This window comes from Stegostoma tigrinum, chromosome 14 (assembly GCF_030684315.1).
Source record: "Stegostoma tigrinum isolate sSteTig4 chromosome 14, sSteTig4.hap1, whole genome shotgun sequence".
In the NCBI taxonomy this organism is placed as follows: domain Eukaryota; kingdom Metazoa; phylum Chordata; class Chondrichthyes; order Orectolobiformes; family Stegostomatidae; genus Stegostoma; species Stegostoma tigrinum.
The window spans coordinates 54,463,569-54,488,091 of record NC_081367.1 but is presented as its reverse complement, the minus strand read 5'-3'; the positions used below and the strand labels follow the sequence as shown (position 1 = coordinate 54,488,091).

At 40.4% G+C, this 24,523-nt stretch overlaps 1 protein-coding gene across 7 annotated transcripts in view; it reads right to left on the bottom strand.

Moving 5' to 3' along the window:
- Window positions 1-24,523, bottom strand: part of lpp (LIM domain containing preferred translocation partner in lipoma) — a 371,701-nt gene that overhangs the window by 185,547 nt on the left and 161,631 nt on the right. Inside the window, exon 1 of one of the 7 annotated variants that reach the window (XM_059651173.1) lies at window positions 12,159-12,234. The exons of the other annotated variants lie outside the window; for them this stretch is intronic. The gene's annotated coding sequence lies outside the window, so the exon portion shown is untranslated. Of the gene's footprint in view, window positions 1-12,158; window positions 12,235-24,523 lie in introns of those variants that run through there. 7 annotated transcript variants of the gene reach the window in all.

Sequence of the window (24,523 nt, the reverse complement as noted above, 5' to 3'; positions counted from 1 at the left end):
TTCGAGTCATTTCAATTGAACCCTCCAGCTTTAAAGGATAATGCATTCAAGTAATTCATATACAAGACAGAAAAATCAGCTCTGCATCATCGATCTGATGAAAAGATTGCCAGTTTATAGGAAGATCTGGAGCAACTCACATGTAAGGCAGATCAGACATAGCAGGAAATGCTACAGAAACATCAGTTCAAGTTCAAAGCAGTAGTAGAGAAAATGACAGTCCTGCAAAAACAGATGGAGACACACAACACACAAACATGAAACTACTAATCACTCATGAGACAATCCGTTCAGAGACCAATGCCAGCAATGACGCCCTAGTGAATAGCACATAGAGAACATCAAACTACCACTGAAGCAGCTAATGGAAGTGGTTCCGGTTTGAAAGAAAACTAGAAGTAATAAAACGGAGAAGAGCCTGGACAGTCACTAGAGGAGGTTTTGAAGGTGAAAAAATTCGAGGCCAGAAAAAGAATAAAAGTTTGATAGAATTAAAAGAAGAGATAACAAGGTGCAGACTGAATGAACACAGCAGGCCAAGCAGCATCAGAGGAGCAGGAAAGCTGATGCTTTGGGCCTACACCCTTCTTCAGAAAATGAAGAGGAGTCTAGGCCCGAAACGTCAGCTTTCCTGCTCCTCTGGTGCTGCTTGGCCTGCTGTGTTCGTTCAGCTCTACACCTTGTTATCTCAGATTCTCCAACATCTGCAGTTCCTACTATCTCTAGAATTAAAAGAATCCAGGTTATCAAACCAGAAGTTTTAAAATAAGTTGGAAACTATGAAAGAATGAAACAGTCATCGCCAAAATATTTGAAACAGCTTAAGGGACAAGATCAATTAGTGGTTAAGTTGGAACAAAACTTGCTCCAGTCCATCAGGATAAGCAAATTCTGAAACAATAACAGTAAAAAGCTTGACAACCCAAACAGGAATGACAGACAATGTTACTGATAACCGTGGAAATCAACGTCACCTCCAGACAACATGAAATCTAAATGCATCAGCAAATTGCCCATATGATATACAGACTCATTGACACACATATTGTAAATAGCTAAACTTTTATTCAATGTTGTGACTCTACCTGACAGTTAGTTTGCTTTGGGCTTTCAGACACAGAAATCAGTTGATTGTGGTTATGACTAGTTCATAACGTGTGAACTGTTTTACTATTTCAAATAAACTAGTCTGCAGTGTTAAGGAATCTCTGATGATCAGATCATCATCATGCTGTATCAATCATGGGAGTGTTTGATGCGGATAGTGCAGAGGGAGGTTTACTCTGGATCTAACTTCATAGAGCCATACAGCACAGAAGTGGACCCTCCAGTCCAAGCCGAACGTAATCCCAAACTAAACTAGTCCCACCTACTCATTGCTGGCCCATACCTCTCCAAACCTTTCCTACTCATGTACTTATCCAAATTTCTTTTAAACGTTGTAATTGTACACACAGCCACTTTCTCGGGAAGTTCATTCCATACATGGACCACCCTCTGTGTAAACACTTGGCCTCTCATGTCTTTTTTTAAGTCTCCCTCCTCTCATTAAAAATGTGCCACCTAGTCTTGAAATCCCCACATTTTTTTATTCATTAACAGGATGAGGGTGTCGCTGGCTAGTCAGCATTTACTGCCTATTCCTTATTGCCTAGAGGGCAGTTAAGAGTCACCTACATTACTGTGGGGCTGGAGTCACATGTAGGCCAGAACAGGTAAGGATAGCAGTTACCTTGCCTCAAGGAGATTAGTGAACCAGGTGTGTTTTTCCGACAATCAACAATGGATTCATGGTCATCATTAGATTGTTAATTCCAGATATTTATTGAATTCCAATTCCACCATCTGCCGTGGCAGGGTTCGAATTTTATCTGGGTCTCTGGATTAACAGTCCAGTGATAATACCACTAGGCCATTGCTCTGAGGGTGTTTGATGAGGATTGGACATAGGGACATATTCAATTTTGTTTTTCACTGATGGGACATAGTTAGCCAGCATTTATTGCCTGACCTTAGATGCCCTCGAGAAGATGGTGGTGAACTCTCTTCGTAAATTGCTACAGTCCACGTGTTGTAGGTAGGCACACAATTCTGTTAGGGCTGGATTTCCAGGATTCTGACCCAGTGACAGTGAAGAAACAGTGATATATTTCCAATTCTGAATGTTCAATGACTTGGAAAGGAACTTACAAGTAGTGGTATGTCCTTGTAGATGGAAATTGTCATAGGTTTGGAAGATGCTGGATCTTTGGATCCTAATCTCGATTAATACAAACGTCAAGAGAAATTTTCCCATGACCCGATAAGATATAGGAGCAGAACTAGGCCAATCGGCCTATTGAGTCTGCTCTACCACTTGATCATGGCTGATCTGTTTCTCAAATCCATTTTCCTGCTTCCTCTCTATAACCCTTGATCCCCTCACTAATTAACTTTTGAAAATGAATGAATAAATCTCTCAGCTGGATGATTATTGACTGCATGTTTTCAACAGCATACAGTACATCAAGAGTCTGAAGCAATATTATAACTTGATGGCAGTGATACGCTGTGCAGGACACAGTCTGTCTTGAAATAGGGTAACGATTTCCCCTTATTTAATTGAACTCCCTGAACTTAAAACCAGCATATTCTGTCCTCCTGTGGTCAAAAAACATCAGTTCAAGAAATACTGTCAGTGCAATCCAAAACATCAATAAATTTTACACTTTCCTACATCTCTGAATCCTCCTTATTTGGTTTAATAACCTACACATTTCCCTGAAGGAATGTTTCCATCTGTCTCCAATCTACACTCTCTTCGAGGCTGGCACTCAGGATTCCAATCATCACTCTTGGTGAAATTCCAGAAAAATATTGTTTACGCTGTAAAGCTTAAACTGCAAATGTTGTAGCTGTTTTCAATAGAATCTATGTTTCACATTGTTATCACTGGCTGTATGCACCGTATATTATCAACCTGGCTCAGTCAGTAGTATGAATATTTCTGAGTCAGAGTGTGGAGTCAAGTGGCACTCGAGAATTTCAGCAAATTACTGAGACTGATTCTTAACAGCAGTACTGAGGGAGTGCTACTCAGTTGGATGGCAGTACTGAGAGAGTGCTGCACTGATGGGCAGTCAGTTCTGAGAGAGTGCTATAATGTCGGAGAATCAGTTACAAGAGAGGTTCATTGTCAGATGGTCACTACTGCGGGAGAGTAGAGCTGTTGGCAGATCAGTATAGAGGGAGTGCTGCAACTTCGGAGGGGCAGTGAATGAGTGAGGTATAATCAGGGGGATTATTTATCATAACTAGATTTGGGCCAGTTTCAAAACACAAAGATATTAGGTTGGATAGGTTACAGTCAGCTTCAGAGATGCCTTCTGTTGACTCATCAAAAGAACTGAAACCAAAGATGAAACTGACTTTGTGTGTTGCGTGATTTTATGCTTTTTTTCAGGATTATGATAGTTCTGCCTACACATTTCAAGGTGCATTCATGACTTTTTTAAAAATCAAAACCCATGCTTCGAAACTGGAATTGGTTGTAAATGTGGGAAGCCATTGCTGCAAAGTTTTGGCCAGGGATGTATTTGGACATGGCTGGTATTAATTGGCTTTAAGCAATGATAATTTTCGGGAGCACATTTTGCTGCTTGGCCTGCTGTGTTCATCCAGATATTCACTTTGCTTTCTTGGATTCGCCAGCATCTGCAGTTCCCATTATCTCTGATATCTCTGATCATTTTCGGGATCTGGTTGGTAATCCACTTACAGGGTTCTTATAATGCTGTGGTATTGTCCCTACCTCTGAACCAGGAGGCCCAGGTTGAAGTCCTGTCTGCCCCAGAAGTGTGTAATAACATCTTTGAACAGAATGATTAGAAAATATCTATCTACCCTCAGCCCTTTTGGAACAAGAACACCTGTAATCCTTGAGAACCTGGTATCAACTTCTTCCAGCCAGGTTACTGTTGTAATGTTATGGCTAAACTAAATCTTCCAATGCTCACCACTAACACCATATTGTATGATTTGGCTGGACTTTGGTCATCATAAAGTAGATTTGCGCAAACATTCTCTTTTAAATTCAAATATCCTTCTCCGTCTATCAAGCAAAGCAGTCTATCAAGAAGAGACCCTTGTCTTAAACAAAGTGTATGAAAGAAACCAGGTACAAGTTTGATTGGACTGACAGAGATTGTTACTAAAAGCATGAGGTAAACTAGATAGTTCTTCAATATGATGTTGTTGAGACCTTCATTGCTTTTTATTTTTATCATTTTTGGTTTGGAGCTGTGAACTGTGAGATGAGAGCTGAATGCAACCTTGGGATTGTGAGCTGCAGTTCATTTAAGAAAAAAGAGAATGTACAACTGTTATTGTTTTATGAGGCCAGGCCTGGAAGTTAATTGCAGGTTGATTCTTATTAGAAGTGTCCTGTAGATGTTTCACCTACAGACAGGCATTATGCCCAAAACAGGTGCCAGGTGTTTGAATACTAAGGGAGGCCTCACAGGGAATAGAACCTGTCTAACCAAAAGGAACAAAAGTTTGAACCAGTTTTTGAATTGTGCATTTTGGACTACCATAGCTATAGGTTGGAGGTTTGATTGCTTCCTATTTGTCCTCTTATTATAAACTTCTTAAACATTTGGAGGATAGAATCTCAGTTATAAAAATTAAATAAATATTCCTCTGAGCCTACAGGAAGCTACCTGCATGCATAAGAGAAATCAAGCAAGATACAACCCTACAAGCCTATGAGATTCAGATCATAGAAATAGCTTAACTAAACTGGCCAGTCACATCTCATTTATTTATTTTTCTTTTGATTTGTCTCTTAATGTGCCTGTTTGTCTGTCCATTGTTGTGACAGTGCAGATGCCGTAAAACAAAGAAAATTTGGTATTAAATCATAGACATTAGTTAGTGTGTGATTTACCTTTGCTCTGCTAAAGCAACCAAATTATTAATAAATTACTGAGTCTTTTATTTAAGCTATAAAACTTGTGCTTGTTACATGTTAGTCACTAAGTCTGGTAGTGGTTATTCAAAATACCTGGTTAGTAACCACTGGGGTCAATTTCAAGGGTCATTGGATGTTTTAATTTTATTGTGTTGTGAATACAGAGACAGGGAGGTTCATTTGATTTGGCTGTCTGGTGCTGTGTTGTGACAGCATGATAACATTCAGAAGAGATTAAAGTAGTCTTCAGCATTAGCCATTTCAAAACCATATATTAAAAAAACAACTGCCTAGGATCAGCTCACTTGAAATGCAGCTTCTAGGTTCAGCTCACTCCAGTCAAAAATAGCTGGAGTATTTGATCACGAGAATAGTACAGAAAGCACAGTGAGAGCAGACAACATCAAGGAGAGGATGATGGGTTGTGATGACAAGCTGAATGTTTCACAGACTGTGGAATAAAGCAGGAGTCTGAGGGAAAGAATAAATCATACAGTCATAGAGTCATACAGCACAGCAACAGACCCTTTGGTCCAACCAGTCCATGCTGATCATAATTCCAAACTAAACTAGTCTCGCCTGCCTGTGCTTGGCCCATAACCCTCTTATTCATGCAGTGAGAATCCTAGTGAGAATTCCAGGCAACATTTGAGTGGAAGATGATGGACTTTGTAACAGTGAGGATGCAGAACAATTGTGAGAGTGAAATCTGTGAACTGATCTGATAGATCTTCTTGTTGACTTAGGTGATAATAAGTCAATGGAACAGAGAATGCAATTTTTGGGAACAGAGAAAGATTCAAATGGAGCTCCCACACCCTACAGAGCCATATCAGGAAAGTGTATTCTTATCAGATATAATAGGAACTGCAGATGCTAGAGAATCTGAGATAACGTGTAGAGCTGGATGAACACAGCAGGCCAAGTAGCATCACAGGAGCAGGAATGCTGATGTTTTGGATGTCAGCCTTCCTGTTCCTGTGATGCTGCTTGGCCTGCTATGCTCATCCAGCTCTACACCTTGATATCTAAGTGTATTCTTATGTTCCCGATACCGAAAATATCAAAAAGCAATAAAGCATATAGTGGATCTGTCTCAGAATCCAGCTGAGGATAGGCTGGTAAATCCAGGGCCATAGCTGTACAGCCTCTATTCTCTAGAAATGTTATTTGCTTGTAGAACACAATGAAGAATTACCTGTTCTAAACTCATTGATAATCTAATCATTGCTATTCCCATTGCTCAGGCTGAACACTAGGTGAGATACACCTTCAAAGCAGTAGAGCATTTTTCCAATTAGATCATAAGCTACCTCCTCATCCTCATGTATCAACAAATGTCACTCAGTTGCAATACAGAGTCAATATTTTGTGGGTTCACCATAGAGCAGTGTCAGACTGTCATTTAGAATCAAAGAATCTACAGCATGCAGGAGCTTCAACTGGGCTTGTTGATAATCACTTTTGTCAAGGTGAGAGACTGAGCTCCACTCATAGACTCTACCAGCTGCATAGAAATTCCTGTTTTAGTGTACTGTGGGTCAGTCTCTTCTGGTGCTGTCAGCAACACACACCTGTCTTTCTGGAAATTAAAAATGACCAACAAAGCACATTATTAAGGTATTTCAATCAGCTGTTCAATTTACCCTTTCAGATCTAATTAGCTCACTCTTCCCTCACTATTGTCTCTCCATTCTGAAAAGCATCATTTATAGAACCAACTTGAGAACCCTGTTCTTCAAATCCACAGCTTTGCAGTCCCATTGTACAGGTTGAAGCCTCATTCCCAAATTCAAAGTTACTACACAGTTCTTTTCAATGATTTTCAAAGCACACTTATTAAATATGCAATGTTTGCACCACAAACAGAATATGTTACCAGTCTCTGTGACCAATTACTGTCCCATCTTCAGATAGTTTATGATGGTTAATCTGTTTTGGCATGGTATTCTATGTTCCATCCAAAAGAAGAAAAATCAAATTGTCAGATAATTCAGTTTCCTTCAAGTTTCCTCAACATATTGTTGTAACATTTTGAATGACCCAGTTTTTTTTTTAAATTTCCAGTTCATCAGCATATTTGAGGTATTAAATATCATTAATGGTATCCTTTAGCAGACCGTGATCTAATTCTGACTTCTTGATAAAAATGTTTTGTTTATTGCATTCATTATCAAGTGCGATACTACACACAGCTATCAAGTGCTCAACGTCACATTTAAAATGTGTATTGGGAAAAACAATTTGTTTGTTTGAATCTTCTAGTCTTCTAAATTTCCCTTGAAAGCTTGTTATCCATATTGATGTTCACCGCTGATTCAGAAATGTTCAAGCGACTGAGTAACGTGACTGCTGGGGATCAATTTTCACTGAAGACCCTCTTATTCCAAACTCTTGAGCCTTGTCCAGAGTGTTTCATTCAAAGTAATGCATCCTCCACATTAACATCATGAACAGCCAAAACAGTTTTCCCAAATCTATTTCCGCAAACTGATTTATAGTTCCAAGAAAGTCACTTTGATATTTTTTGGATGATAAAACATGATACTTTCCAAATTTTTCATCTGTCTTGATCAATCCAATTTTTGAAGGGTTAACTTTTGAAAGTTTCATTTTGGATTCATTCTCCAATTGCTCTGATATTCCTACTAAAGATAAATTAAACATCTCAGTCTCATTCACTTTGCCTCCATCTGTTTAATTCAATTTTCAAAGCCGAACCCTATCACAGGACTTCCAAATAATCTTCTGTTTCACAGATTCCCCTTCTCCCCGCTTAGTTTTATGGGCGAAGGAACAAGTTATCACACAACCAGGAATCAATCTCGGATAAGAACTGAAGGAACTGTGGATGCTGTAAATCAGAAACAAAAACAGAAATTGCTGAAAAAGTTCAGCAGGTCTGACAGCATCTGAAGAGAAATCAGAGATAATATTTCAAGTCTGGCGACCCTTCCTCAGAACTGTTGAGGAAGAGTCACCAGATCTGCAATGTTAGCTCTGATTTCTCCTCACAGATGTTGCCAGGCCTGCTGAATAAATCTGGGATGTTCTTTTTGTAACATTTCAGTCTCTTTTACCTCTACTTGTCCTACCACTCTTGGTGAAGCCAATATGTTTGAATCTGCCAGGCCATTTCCCAAAATAATGTCAATTCCCTTGTGAGAATTTATTTTCCTACTCCCACTACAAATTTAATGTCACTAAGTCACTCTTCAGTCTTCCTTTATATAATGAGACTGGTTTATACCACCATGAATATCTGCAATTAACATGTTCTCCATCAATAAGCCTTCTGGAAAACAAATGGCATCATCAGCCAACATCAATGACTGACTTGCTCCAGGTCTGTCAATGCCTTTATTGGTTTAGCTCCTTGATTTGACGCAGATGGAAATACTTTCCATTTTGTGATAAAATATTTTCAACTTCCAATTGTCTGATTTTCCTTATCAATCTCCAAAATATGTTTCACATAAATATATTGTGTCATTTCTTTCTTTTTAATACATTTGAAGAAACCATTTCCCCTTAGTATGACTGCTATAACATTAGTACCTAATTCCATTCCTGTTGTAAGCTTTCCTGAAAAGATCTTAGACTGTCCTATTGCTGCAATCAATCTGCCAATAATTTTCAACAATTTCCTTTGGTATGTCCACTCCTATTAAAAAGGCAAGTTAATTTCTTTCCAACTCTTTTCAATTCTAGCATTTCTTCTTTATCATATCCACATGTTCTTTTTGTTCTTTAAAACTATTCTATCCACCAGTTTTCTACTTCTCTAATTTCTACTTGTGCTTCCATATAAATGCTTTTTTACTTATTATTGTCGATTAGAAATAACACAGGCATCTGCAGGAACAGCTGCTTCTCTGATTTTGAATACATGATGTCCATCTAAGTATGTTTTTCAATTTGCAGCAATTTATTTCTGAATTCTTTTCTCTATCCATATATTCTCAAAACATTTCTGTAGTTTGTGTAATCTAAACCACTGATCACATAGCATTTCTTTCTCACTTACCACATTCACAAATGTCTGATTAGGTTTATTTCTTGACATTCTAAATTTCATTTGATAAGTTTTAGGTACATCTCATAAGCATTGAGCATTACCTCTTTGACAATCTCACACATTACAGATTGTTCTTCCCACAAAGAGTACATACTGTCATAGCTGTACCTGTCAATACTGTTACATAAAGGTTCAAATCTCATTCAGCCATTTCATTTGTCCAGCTACCTTCTCAATGAAGGAATATACCTTTCAGTTCCCTCCTCAATACATTTAGGGACTCAGCACAGATGCTTAGTTAAATCAAATCCTTCACTGCAATCAGAATCATCATCTGTGATGCTACCTTCTCGTTCCCTCTTGTTGGGGATTATTTAGCTTAGTTGGCTGGACAGCTGGTTTGTGATGCAGTGGATCAATGCGAATTCAATTCCCACACAGGCTGAGGTTACCATGAAACTTCTGTTTTCTCAACCTTGTTGCTTGAGCACCCCTATGGTCTTCTGTGAACATGATGGCTTCACTTTAGCTTTACATTTAAGGCTTTTCTTTTGCTAACTCGTGTTCTCTAATTTCCTTCTCCTTTTGGAGTTTGAGTTTTATTAATTCACCCATGCTGTCCCTTGCTCTGTTTTTTTGTAATTTTCCTGATGACAACCCAATTTCCATTCTCCAAATTCTACTGCTGCATAATCACCTGAAAGATCTTCTTCGACTGAATTTTAGTTCTAACTTCATTATATCTGCTAAATCCTTCAGTTTAGCTTTAGTCAAAGATTTTAATTAACACACTGTCATATGATCCCACTTCCAGAAAGCTATTAGCAAAGAGCATGAAAATCATCTTCCAACGTCATGCAACAAACTTTCCCACAGCACAACAACTTTATGTCTCAGCGCCACTTCATTGTCGTCAATTCAAAGATCCCAGATGAGATGCAAGTCATTGTGATCTCATGGTCCTGATTGTTATGGGAGAATTGCCCAGATGGTGTTAGTACCGGACAAGTCAGATTCCGAACAGAAACCTGGCTGGATGGATCACACTTATTTTTTTAAAATCGAAGTGATTTTTAACTAAAACATAAGTACACATTGTTGTAAACTTTATTTTAACTATAAAACAATAATTTATTCAGAACAGAAATGAAAGGAAACAAAGAAAAATAAAACACCTTATTCCTTTACATCACAGATTCAAAGATGTTTAAACACACAATAGAAATGATCCACCCACTCTTTATAGTTTGAACTGAAACATAGAACATAGAACATAACAGCACAGTACAGGCCCTCCGGCCTTCGATGTTGTGCTGACCTGACATACCGATCTGAAGCCCATCCAACCTACACTATTCCATGTTCCTCCATACACCTGTCCAATGACGACTTAAATGTACTTAAAGTTGGAGAATCTACTAGCGTTGCAGGTAAAGCGTTCCATTCCCTTACTACTCTCTGAGTAAAGAAACTACCTCTGACATCTGTCCTATATCTTTCACCCCTCAATTTAAAGTTATGCCCCCTCGTGCTCGCTGTCACCATCCTAGGAAAAAGACTCTCCCTATCCACCCTATCTAACCCTCTGATTATTTTATATGTCTCAATTAAGTCACCTCTCAACCTTCTTCTCTCTAATAAAAACAGCCTCAAGTCCCTCAGTCTTTCCTCGTAAGACCTTCCCTCCATACTAGGCAACATCCTAGTAAATCTCCTCTGCACCCTTTCCAAAGCTTCCACATCCTTCTTATAATGCGATGACCAGAACTGTACGCAATACTCCATGTGCGGCCGCACCAGAGTTTTGTACAGCTGCAGCATAACTTCTTGGTTCCGGAACTCGATCCCTCTATTAATAAAAGCTAAAACACTGTATGCCTTCTTAACAACCCCGTGAACCTGGGTGGCAACTTTCAAGGATCTGTGTACATGGACACCGAGGTCTCTCTGCTCATCTACACTACCAAGAATCTTACCTTTAGCCCAGTACTTTGCCTTCTGGTTACTCCTACCAAAGTGCATCACCTCACACTTGTCTGCATTAAACTCCGTTTGCCACCTATCAGCCCAGCTCTGCAGCTTATCTATGTCTCTCTGTAACCTACAACATCCTTCTTCACTATCCACAACTCCACCAACCTTGGTGTCGTTTGCAAATTTACTAACCTAACAACAGCTTGTTGTTGCATGTCTCAATCAGAATGCCCTGGTACAGCCTACTAACCTTGTTCCCATTCTAAGAACATCTAAGTTGTTCCTTCTAACTCATTTCTGGGGCACGAGGTAGAGGGAGGAAGTAATGAGAAGTGTGTGAAAGAGAGACACAGGGTGAGACAGAGAGAAAGAGACAGGCAGACCTTACTCTTTAAAACTCTGATGAGCTTAAAGTGATTACAATTTCATATTATCTGCTTAAACTGTGGATAACTCTTTCTTAATTAGTATTATTATGCTTCTGACTTAGTTTCTTTCCAATGTTATACTATCCCAATGCAGATTGCTTATACAGGTCCTGTAATTGTTTTACATCTTCTTCCCAGCTGTTAGTGTACTTTACACTATTGCCTAAATAAACTGTACAGTTAGATGTGTCAGCTATGACTTAATTCATAAGTTTTCAGCATGTCGCTGGACCTTTTTTTCAAATCCAAATGGCATAACTTGACATTGATATAATCCAGCTCTGACATTAAAGGCACTTGTCAGTATTTCCCCAGTTGACCAATTTTAGAAAGAAATTAGGTACAGCCAATCCTAACAATACAACTTTGTAACCAAGGAATTAGTTAGGAATGTCTTCATTACTGTATTTACTTTCCTGTAGTCTGTGGAGAATCTAGTCAACCAATCTGCCTTAGGAACTAACACCACTCTAACTCCGTGAGCTCTAACTACGTTGGCTAGATTCATTCAGGTACTGACTCTTCTTTACTGCCTGAACTTGCTTCTCTTGGCTCAATTAAAAAAGGTGCTGTTTTATTGGAAGAAGTTTTCCATATGCACATGATGTCACACTAACATAGTACACCCTGATGAATCTGTAGATTTCATGAATTTTGACATAACCCTATTAATTTTTTGTGTTGTTCTTCCTGTAATTATGTTCCGTATGTTATCAGCATTGTCTACTTCCCCTTCTATCTCACTCTTACTGTCCTGTCATCTTCTACCACCTTACACGTGACTCACCTGCACCTTCTGATCTTCTTCTCTATATTGACATTGTTTCAACATATTCACATGATCTAAGCAATCCTTCCTCCTACGATCAGTAGTATCTATCTTAACCTTGTATGCACCACTGAATTTCAATTTCAGAGGTTCACGTTACAAAGTCAGCATTAACAATATGTTACCCATTTGCAATAACACTTTACAACAGCACAGCAGTAGCACTATCTGATAAACAACATCTATTCTTAGTCTGTAGGAGTATGAGAATATCTCCACATTCTCATCAGAACTTAATGCTTAAAATAATATAAAACTCCATTGCTCATTCAGCCTCAGCTACAATCTGAGCTGCCTGGACCTAACTCTGGATCTGTTTTCTGAGCCTTAAGCAGTAAAGGCATGCCAAACATCACCCCTATTCTTAACATAATGTTTGGCTACTCTAATGTCTGCTTGTAGTGTTACTATGACCTGTGGTGATGGACTTTGTTTACACATTACTCTGGTCACCAAACACAATGGAAAAAATATGAAACTTGGTTTATACTCTGTATCTTCATTCAAATTTTCCACGATATGGTTCAAGGTATTTCCTTTACTCTAGCCAATTCATTCGCCAGGAATAAATCAACTCTACTTCCAGGTAATTCCAACAACATGTCACATTCTAATCTTACTTTATACAATAGAACTGGGATATACTCTCCACATATCTAATTTTTAGCACTTTGGCTTCCATTCGCTCAATGGAAGGAAATCTATATCTCCCTCCAGCAAAAAAAGCTCAAGTAACTCCTGTATCTCTTAATATTGTTGTGTTTAGCTGAAGCAGCATAGCTTTACAGCTGTTTCGCTGTAAAGTGTTAACTTTCCATGCAACAAAAACTCTCATATCGCTCATTTACCTTTTACACCTCACTTGCACTCATAACAGTGCTCACCTGTGGTTTCCTGGTTGTAGTTCAAGCTACAATTTAAGCTGCTGTATTTTCCATTGAGTTCACTTTTTAAACTTTCCCTTATGAACTCCAGCAAGTTCCATGGGCTTCCCTTGAAACTTGTGACATTCTGAACAAAGGTATCCCATTTTATTACAATGGAAGCACACAGGCCTTTGATTTTACCTCCACACTCAGCATCTTCTTTTCTGGTAAGAGGAAGGGATCATGGGGCATGTCTTTTCTTTTACCCTGTCTACTTGCCTTCGTTTTATTCTCCCATCTTCTAAACTTCTTGGGCAACAAACCAAAGGGTTCAATTTTATGGATCAGCTCATAATCATCAGCCTTTCGTGCTTTCTGTCGAGCAGTTGCAATTGTTCAGTTATCAACCTGACGTCCTATCTCAAAGGGTTTTAAATTAATCCAAGAAAATGATCTCCCCAAGAGCTTGATATGCAGTTTCAGCTCCTTATGCTCATATCTACCTGTCAAAGCTGCATTGTTTAACCCTTTCAAATTTAATGCAATAAAATGTGAAGCTGGATGAATACAGCAGGCCAAGCAGCATCTCAGGAGCACAAAAGCTGACGTTTCGGGCCTAGACCCTTCATCAGAGAGGGGGATGGGGAGAGGGTTCTGTAATAAATAGGGAGAGAGGGGAAGGCGGACCAAAGATGGAGAGAAAAGATGATAGGTGGAGAGGAGAGTGTAGGTGGGGAGGTAGGGAGGGGATAGGTCAGTCCAGGGAAGATGGGCAGGTCAAGGAGGTGGAATGAGGTTAGTAGGTAGGAAATGGAGGTGCGACTTGAGGTGGGAGGAAGGGATGGGTGAGAGGAAGAACGGGTTCGGGAGGCAGAGACAGGCTGGACTGGTTTTGGGATGCAGTGGGTGGAGGGGATGAGCTGTGCTGGTTGTGTGGTGCAGTGGGGGGAGGGGATGAACTGGGCTGGTATTGGGATGCGGTGGGGGAAGGGGAGATTTTGAAGCTGGTGAAGTCCACATTGATACCATTCAGCTCCACACTTTATTATCTTGGATTCTCCAGCATCTGTAGTTCCCATTATCTCTGACACAAATTTAATGTAGATCTGTTTCCTAAAGTTTCAAAGCATCAGCCCGTATGCTTCAGTAGCAAACTTACATGCAAGAATGGGCTTTTTCCACAGTGTCACAATCCAGTATGTGCTGTGCATGAAAAGCCGGACAAATGCAATCTGGTCAATTACTACCCAACCAATCCACTCTTGATCATCTGTAAAGTGATCAATGGGGTCATCAACAGTGCTATTGAGCAGCTCTTGCTTAGGAACATAGCCTGCTCACGGACACCCAGTTTGTTTTCTTTTGAATCAATCAGCTCTTGACCTCATTACAGCTTCTGCTCAAAAATGGATAAAACAGTTGAATTGCAGAGGTGAGGAGAGAGCGATAGCCTTTGACATCAAGGACACATTCAGTCGCATGTGGCTTCAAGGAGACCTGGCAAAATTGAAGTCAATGAGAATCAGGCAGGAAACTCTTGACTGGCACAAATGAAAATGGTTGTGGTTGGCAGAAGTCAGCCACCTCAGTTCTGAGCCATCCCTGCAGGAGTTCCCAGAATAGTCTCCTAGACCCAACCATCTTCAGCTGTTTTCTTGAATTCATTCATGGGAAGTTGGTATCATTGGCAGCGCCAACAGTTTTTGCTCAATCCTAGTTGCTCTTGAGAAGATAATGATGAGCTCCTTTCTTGAACCGTTGCATTCCATTTCATGTAGGTACACCCATGTAAGGGAGGAAATTAGAGTCCCATCAGAAGTAATGGAGCAATGCTAATATATTTCCAATACAATGGTTAGATATAAATCAGGCTGATGAGGGACAGGTGGCGCTGTTTCCATACATTTGCTCTCCTTGACAGTTTAGGTTTTAGAGATCACAAGTTTGGAAGGTGCTGGTGAAAGAGCTTTGATGAGATACCGCAGTTCATCCTGTACATAGACTGTTCCTGATCCCAATGCTTCTCTGCGCGAAAACAAACATTGCTTTTTGGAATATGGCTTCACTAGTTGGGTCACTACTGATTGCCCACTCTAACTAAGCTGTTGTGGTACAGCCACAACACTACTGGCTACCTGAAAATGGGGAAATTTGCCCAGTTATGTCCTGTGCAGTTGCCACGGGGAAGATGGCAGTACACTGCCTTCTTGAACTGCTACAGTGCTTGATGTGCAGGACAGCCACAACACTGATGTTCAGAGAGTCTTTATCTTCCTGTGGTTTCTCTTTCCACTGTTGGTTTGAAAACTGCAAATTCTGCTGGCTGACATTCATTTGGGAACAGTCTTTCTCCTTCTTCTCAACAAGACCTCTCATCATCCAGATAACCTCAATGAAATTTAACATCTTCTGATGCGAGAAGATTAGTTAGAATGTTTCCAATCTGCTCTATCCCAACCATTTCTCATAGTATCCTAATAACATTTCTAAGGCATCTATATCTCCTCTAAGTGTGAAGGCCAGAACTTCCCTCAAGGCTCCAGTTCAGGCCTAAATGGTAATATATAATCTTCAAGAAGGATCTGTCCAAAATTTGGGAATTTTCACAGGCACGACTGAAATCTTTATTCTTAGGCTTATGATTTGCTTTCTTACAGTCAGGCTGATTCAGTTCAAAATCAAGCTGCCTGTAACAGTTCTAGGATGAATCTGAATATAGACTGTTGAAAGGTTATTCAGAAGTTGGAAATAATGAAACAGAATCTGACCTTTTCCTCCTGATAATAGTTAGTGGATGGACAGGGGGTGCTGCAGGAAGCTGAGTGGGCTTTCTCACCTCAGAGGGAAACTCGAAAATGCAGAGGAAGTGGCCACGTCTGTCCACTGTCACCTCAATCTCCAATTTATTTAGTCTCCCTCTGCTGGCCCATTTTCAGATCCACCTCGTGTCACTTCAATGCCAAGTCCTCACTATAACTGGCAACCTTTCCGTATGCTAGCTTCTGGCTGATTGTAGCAGAAGACAGAAATCGATCCAAATGCTTTGCAGATTTTTCAAAACTTCTCAAAACACTGCCATTAAACATTTGTGGAAAGTAAGGTTGCTGCTAGGTGAGAGCTCAGCAGCAGTTCATGATAGAAGCAGTTACTGAGGTTAGTGTCGCAATGTGTGTACATTAACAACAACACGATAACGAAGCAAGCTTTTATTAAGAAACTTCAAATAAAGGGAGATAAGGATTTCTATAACTCAGCACAGTGCATTCAGACTGTTATATTTTATATCACCTGACTTAAATATAGCAGTATTTTTAACGATTTTAAAATGATATTCATGCCTCTAACAAGCAATCTACAGGCTGATGTTAAATAGAAAAGACCATAAAATACAAACTATCACATGACCTTTGGAAACTTAAGTGGCAATGATCCATGACACAGTTACCCCAAGCATACCAAATCAGTTTACATAACACAAATATATGCGGTACCGTTGATCTCGTAGCAAACAGACATTGATTAAGCTTGAATTCAAATCCCATTAGAGCAGTAAGGAACTATAAGTACAAGAAAAATAGGTGTATTGAACTTGCTCTCCTGTCCAGTAATGTTCAAAGGCTCTTGTGGTGCAGAGGTAGTGTCCCTACCTCTGAACCAGGAGACCAGTATTTAAGTCCCACCTGTTCCAACAATTCGTAATAACATTTCTAAACTGGTTGATTAGAACATATCCCATTCAATGAGATCTTGGTCTTTGTGTCCAGCTTACCGTCCATTCCCTCGATGCATGAAAAAAATCAAAAGACTGTCCATCCCAAATTTAAATATATTCAATGATGGACAAAGATGGGCATTTCATAACCCTGTCAGTGAAGAAAGTTTTTTCATCATCAGGGTCCTAAGTGATTGGGCCCCAATCCTGAGAATGAGCCCCTCCCCATGCATAGATACCTATGGCACTGAATGAAGCCATTCACTTCCTTGTATCCACACTGGTCAAAAAGATCTCACTACACTAGTCCCATATCTCAGCTCTTGGTCCATAGCCCTTTAGTTTCTGGAACACAAGTAAATGTCTAAAACATACTCAAATGTTAAAAGATAACATGTGTGGAGGTGAAGGAGTGCAGCAGGCCAGCAGCATCAGAGGAGCAGGAAAGCTGACGTTTCAGGTCCGAATCCTCCTTCAGAAATGGGGGTGGGGGAAGGGAGCTCTGAAATAAATAGAGGGAGGGGAGGTGGCCTGGGGAGGGTAGATGGGATGGTGATATGTGAGTGCAGATAGGCAGCGGTGGGGATTAGTCAGTGAGGGTGGAGGAATGGACAGGTGGGAAACAAACTGTTCATCTTCCCTCTCCTCTCTCTATTTATTTCTGAGCTCCCTTCCCCCTACTCCCATTTCTGAAGAAGGGTCTCGACCCGAAACGTCAGCTTTCCTGCACCTCTGATGCTGTCTGGCATGCTGTGTTCCTCCAGCTCCACACTGTGTTATCTCTGACTCCAGCATCGGCAGTTCTTACTTTTTCAAATGTAGCAACAATTTCTCACTCAATCACCCTTTCAGGCAGTGAGATCCAGTTTCCCACCATGCAGAGAGAGACAAATTCTCAACTCCTGTTTTAGCCTTCTACCTCATAGCTTAATTCTTTAGCACCTGGTTATTGATCTTTCCTATCCACTCCATCTGTGTCCCTCATCGTCAGATACACTTCTGTCAAGTCCACTCTTAACCTTCACTGCTCCAAGGACATTAACCCTACTCTATTAAGCTTTCCTCATATCTTAGAACGTCTAACCCAGGGAGAATTCTGGTAAATCTCCTCTTTACCAACTCCAGTGCAGTCACATCATTCTTATAATGTGGTGACCAGAACTATGCACAGGACTCCAGTTGTGGACTAACAAATATTTTATACAGTTCTAGCACAACTGCCTTGCTCTTCCATTCTTTGTCTTGGTGAATAAAGACAAGTATCCCATATGTCATCTCAATCACTTGATCTACCCGCCCTGGTACCTTAAAGGATCTGTGGATACAAAAAACCAAAATCCCTCTGATCGTGAGTCAAGCTAAGAACTGCAGATGCTGGAAACCTGAAAAAAGAATAAATAGAAATTGCTGGAGAAACTCAGCTGCTCTGGCAACATCTGTGAAGAAAACACGACATGAATGTTGAGTCCAGAGTCGAGTTCTGAAGAAGTGACTCAAAATGTTAATGCTGTTACTCTTCACAGATGCTGCCAGACCAGCTGAGTTTCTTTAGTAATTTCTGTTTTTGTTGGTTTTCCACTGATCTTCAGTACTTTGCAGGGTCCTACTAATCATAATGTATTTCTTGCCTTTTTAACCTCTTCCTCAGTGCATTACCTCATGCTTTTCCAGGCTAACATATAGATTACCTCTCTGATCCCTGCTGGACCTTTATCTATCCATAGTTATTCTCTTGCTTTTTATATATTTTTTTAAAAATAAAACCTTTGGTATTCAATCCACTGATGCTTTGTCATGAAATGTCTTTGCTTTCCTAATTTATTTTCTCAGCCCCCCCCGCACTTTTTGTTTTTGTTTTGGCAAGACGTGACTAGTGATGTTCCACTGGGATCTGTGTTAGGGCCTCAATTATTCACATTATTTATTAACAGCTTGTATAATAGTACTGAAAGTCATTTATCAAAATTTGCTGATGACACATGGTATTGCAGACATTGTAGATGATAGCATAAAATTACAAGTGGATATTGATAGGCTGCCTGAATGGGCAGATGGAGGGTTCAATGGAGAGTTCAAATGTAAGGCTATCCACTTTGGAGCGAGAAAGGACATGTGAGGGTGCTGTCTAGATGGAATGAAGTTAAACATAGTGGATGTCAAATAGGATTTGGGGGTTCTGGTGCACAGACCTTTAAAATGTCATGAACAGGTGCAGAAAATAATCAAGAAAGCTAATGGAATTCTAGAGGACGAGAGTATTAAGACACAGAAGTTATGCTGCAGCTATACAAACCCTGGTTCGACCCCACTCGAAGTACTGTGCGCAGACTTGGGCACTATACCTTAGGGAGGGTAAACTGGCCTTGAAGGTAGTACAATGTAGGTTTACAAGAATAATACCTGGACTTCAGGAGTTAATTTCTGAGAAGAGCTTATATATATTAGGCCTGTTTCTCTCGAATTTAGAAGGTTAAGGTGTCATTTGATCAAAGTTTTCAAGATATTAACAGGAAGAGACAGGATAGATAAAGAAAAAGATTGCCATTGATTGGAGATTCCAGAATTAGCGGGCATTTTCTTAAAATTAGGGCCAGATAGTTCAGGAAAGATGTTTGGAAGCACTCCTACACACAAAGGGTGGTTAAGATTTAGAACTCTCTTCCACAAATGGCTGTTGATGCCCGATAAATTAAATCTGAAATCGATAAATTTCTGTTAAACTAAGGAACTAAGGGATACGAGTCATTGGGTTGATTTGTAGGGTCAGGCCACACATGATCTCATTGACTGGCCTATTTCTGTTCCTATGTTTACGGACTCTGCCATATTGACCCCTACGTATCTGCCAATATTTTTTAATCCTGGCCTTTTTGTCTAGTGACATTCAAAGTTCTCCAGAATTGGTCCCTGCAGTCTCTAGATCCTCACCTCACCTGCTCCTCTCAGTGATGGTGACTGTCACAGGGTCTTCACATCACCTGCTCCTATTAGTGATGGTGACTGTCACAGGGTCTTCACCTCACCTGCTCCTCTCAGTGATGCTGACTGTCACAGCGTCTTCACCTCACCTGCTCCTCTCAGTGATGCTGACTGTCACAGGGTCTTCACCTCACCCGCTCCTCTCAGTGATGACGACAGCCTGTCACAGGGTCTTCACCTCACCCGCTCCTTTCAGTGATGCTGACTGTCACAGGGTCTTCACCTCACCCGCTCCTCTCAGTGATGGTGACTGCCTGTCACAGGGTCTTCACCTCACCTTCTGCTCTCAATTCTGGATATCTCGGCAGGGCAAATCAATTCCACAGTGTGTCAACTCTGTCAAGAGTTTTTCAAATCTTGTACATCTCAAGGATATTACCTCTCCACCTTCCAAACACGAGAGAATTACTGATCTAATTTACTTAGCATCTTGTCACAGGAATCAATCTCCTGACCTTTCGCTAGTCTATCTCCAATACAAGTGTATCCTTCCTTAAAAATTAGAGACACAGTGACACAGTATTCCAGATGTAATCTCACTAAAGTCCTGCACAACCATAAGAAAACTTCTTTATTACTGTTCTGCAATTACCTTGAAATAAAGACCAATGTTCCATTAACCTTCTGAATTGCTTGCTGTAGCTCTACCCTAAATTTTGCAATCTTTGTATGAATACAGCATGTTCATTCAGCCTAAAAATTTAAAAGTAGCATGCTTGCTTTGGTTTTTTGCTCATTTTTGCTTTAAGTCAACAGCATGTCTTCTTGGATAACAAGGAGTAGAGCTGGATGAACATAGCAGGCCGAGCAGCATCTTAGGAGCAGGAAAGCTACCATTTTGGGCCTAGACCCTTCATCAGAGAGTGGTAAGGGTGTGGAACACCCTGCCTACCAATGTCGTTAACTGGGCCACATTAGGGGCATTTAAACAGTCCTTGGATAAGCAGATGGATGATGATGGGATAGTGTAGGGGGATGGGCTTAGATTAGTTCACAGGTCGGCACAACATCGAGGGTCGAAGGGCCTGTTCTGCACTGTAATGTTCTATGTTCTATGTAAACATTAACTTTATTGGCCCTGAGAATTTATATTGGCACAAGAGAATATGCGTAAGTAGGCAACAAAAGTTTTATTTTTGCAACCTGGCTGACAAGCACTTCTACAAAGAAAATAATTCATCACCCAAAAGGCATCTTCCGCGGACTGATATGATCACTGCTAATGCAATTTAAAAGGATATACACAAAGCTTGAAGATTGTAACCAGGTAGTTACTACCCTTTTTTACTGCATCTTAGATTTCAATCTCAGGTTTAAATTTAACACTTGATGCAATGCGGCTTATTACAAGAGTAACCATTACTTTTGTCTGCAAATCGCAGCTCATGAGGTTATGTAAATTTAAGCTAGATATTTCACATGCATTTGCAAGGAAATTATTTCCTCAATCATTTCGGGCTTTCCTGATTCCCACATAGATGGATATCTTTTGACCATTTTAAAACTGTTTTTTCTAATTTGCAATCTCCCTCTTCCCTCATAACTACCACCTTACTTTCCCCACACAGCACTTGTAACCACTACCTCCTCCTTTCGCAAACTTTCCAATTAAGTTTCCATCCTTACCTACCTGTCGAGCTGTTCTCCCCCTTAAACTCCCATTTACCCTTCCCTTTATTAGTCTTCCTCTCCAGTGAACCTATCAACTGTAAGCACTTGAGAGAAGCAGCCTGTGATTGGAGGAACAACTCCTCAGTGAGTCTGTCAGTTTCAGCAATGGGGCAAATTTTGGTCACTCCAGAAACTGATCTACTTTGGGGTTTTAAGGGCATTATCTGGGGAAAATTTAAAAATTGTCCCTGTGGTTTTTGATGATTAATTCTGTTTCTCTTGCTGTTGTTGCTGCCGGACCTTTTGAGTGTTTCCAGCATTTTATGTTTTCATTTCTGAGATCCTCCGTCATTTTGGGTCCAATGGCGTGATGATCTCCTCCATAAAATTCAATTTAGAAGCCATGCTTTTCTTGGGGATTAATGCAATATCCCTAATCAGATCTTCAATGTCGAAACCAAGGGCAAATAATAACAAAGTGGTCAGTAAAAATGATATGAGGACACCATCTCTGATGTAGGGTCTAGGCCCGAAACGTCAGCTTTTGTGCTCCTGAGATGCTGCTGGGCCTGCTGTGTTCATCCAGCCTCTCATTTCGTTATCTTGGATTCTCCAGCATCTGCAATTCCCATTATCACTGAGGACACCATTAATGTGAGTGTTACAAACATCAACAATGTAGACTAACTCTTTGAAAAAAACACTAGTGCCATGAAGTTGACACGGAGGTAAGAACTGAAATTTAGGTTAGGATCCTTCAAAGACCATTCACACCAACTTCCACAACATACAACCTGTCCAGAAAATGGCCCAAGGTGATGTAGCTTCAGAGGTTCCTCGAAGTGCCAACAATAACAAGGTGGAGAATAGCTCTGTGAATATCCAAAATAATCCAACACAGTCTCTCCAGCCACGAGAGGCCCCTCACAGTTACTTATAGGTATTCAAAGATGTACATATTAAAATAACAATGAAACTATGATAAAAGAAACTCTATGTCACTACATGCTTTACTGACCCAAATTTTCTCTTTAAATTTACACTATTCCCTCAAACCCATCCTCGCAACATACTCAGACCCTCCTACTCAGTTTAAAGAACCGTCCACCGGTCTTGTCATATGACTCACCGGTGGATTATGAAGCTCAGTCCGAGAGTACAACTCCTTCTTTACTGAATACTGATACCTGTTGTGCCACAGACTTAATTCCCTAACATGATCAACCCAATGTAAATTTGGTCATAATTCGCACAAACATCCAGAGCTTGTCTGAGGTTCTGTGCTTTCATTCATTGCTAATTTTCCTCAGTTCCACTTCCGTTGCTGTTTGCTACATCAACCATGACGACTGAACCCTTCCTGCTCCAGATTTACCTCCAGTCGCAAGGAAATTCTCGACACTCTGAGACTAGAACAGCAACACAACCTTCATGGCTGCATGGAACAGCATCAACAGCCTGATTAAACTGATTCCTACTGTAATCGCATTCCTTGTCATATCCTCATTTGAATGGCAGTCAGCACCACAGTGCTATGGTCAGTTTGCTCATCCAAAGAGCAAGCACCACTTACAGAGATAATAGGAACTGCAGATGCTGGAGAATCCGAGATAACAAAGCGTAGAGCTGGATGAACACAGCAGGCCAAGCAGCATCTTAGGAGCACAAAGGCAGCTGTTTCGGGCCTAGAACCTTCATCAGAAACATGTTGATCATCCCTCAGCTTTTCCATCATTCCAAGTTATATGTGGGGAGTTTGCATGTTTCCCCTGTGTCTGCCTGGTTTCTTCCTGGTGCGCCAGTTTTCTCCCATAGTCCAAAGATGTCCACGTTAGGGTGAATTGGCCGTACTAAATTGTCCATGACGTCCAAAGATATGCAGGTTAGTTGGGTTAAATGGTAGATATGGGCTTATGTATGTTAGGATCTGGGTGGGATGTTCTTCAGAGGGTCAGTGCAGACTTCAAGAAGGGTCAGTGTACAAGAAGGGGAGTAGAGACAACCCTGGTAATTATAGACCAGTGAGCCTTACCTCAGTTGTTGGTAAAGTGGTGGAAAAGGTTATAAGGGATAGGATTTATAATCATCTAGAAAAGAATAAATTGATTAGGGATAGCCAGCACGGTTTTGTGAAGGGAAAGTCGTGCCTCACAAACCTTATTGAGTTCTGTGAGAAGGGGACCAAACAGATAGATGAGAGTAAACCGGTTGATGTGGTGTATATGGATTTCAGCAAGGTGTTCGATAAGGTTCCCCACAATAGGCTATTGTACAAAATGCGGAGGAATGGAATTGTGGGAGATATAGCAGTTTGGATCGGAAATTGGCTTTCTGAAACAAGACAGAGGGTGGTAGTTGATGGAAAATGTTCATCCTGGAGACCAGTTACTAGTGGTGTACCACAAGGGTGTTCCTGTGCTGTAATGTTCTATTTCAATAGGCCAAATGTCCTCTTTCTGCACTGTAGGGATTCGAAGAATCTAAATTGGTCCTCCACTCCTGCCAGGCACAAGGTTATAACTTGCCGTCCCTGACATTTAAAACTTTCAGCAAAGAAATGTGACTGCCTCCTGAAACAAAGTAACCCTCTCTGATTTCTGTCATGTTTATTACTTTTCATTCAGATTTTTTAAAAAATGGTCATTTACTGTTCAAATCCATAACTGTTGCTTTCATATTCTTTAGGTAAGGAGCCCTGGAGACATGGGGACACATAGTCGTGCAGCACAGAAACAGACCCTTCAGTCCAACTCACTCATGTCGACTAAGTTTCCCCAAACAAAAAATGTCCCTCTTGCCTGCATTTGGCCCATATCCCTCTAAATCTTTCCTATTCATGTAGCTGTCCAAATGTCTTTTACACTTTTCCCTTCTCACCTTAAAAATATGGTCTCAAGTTTTGAACTCACCCACCTCTATCGTGCACAGTCCGGGCCTGTACATGACGCCAAACCCAAACTAACATAGTTAGCATTGACCACTCTTGCACAAGGTCAGAAATCACATGACACCAGGTTATAGTCCAACGGGTTTATTTAACAACACAAGCTTTCAGAGCCTCAGAGCTTCTTCGGGTGTTAGTGATAGAGGTAGTATCAGACACAGAATGTATAAGTAATTGATCAAAGGTTCACACCATTGATGAGGATGTACTA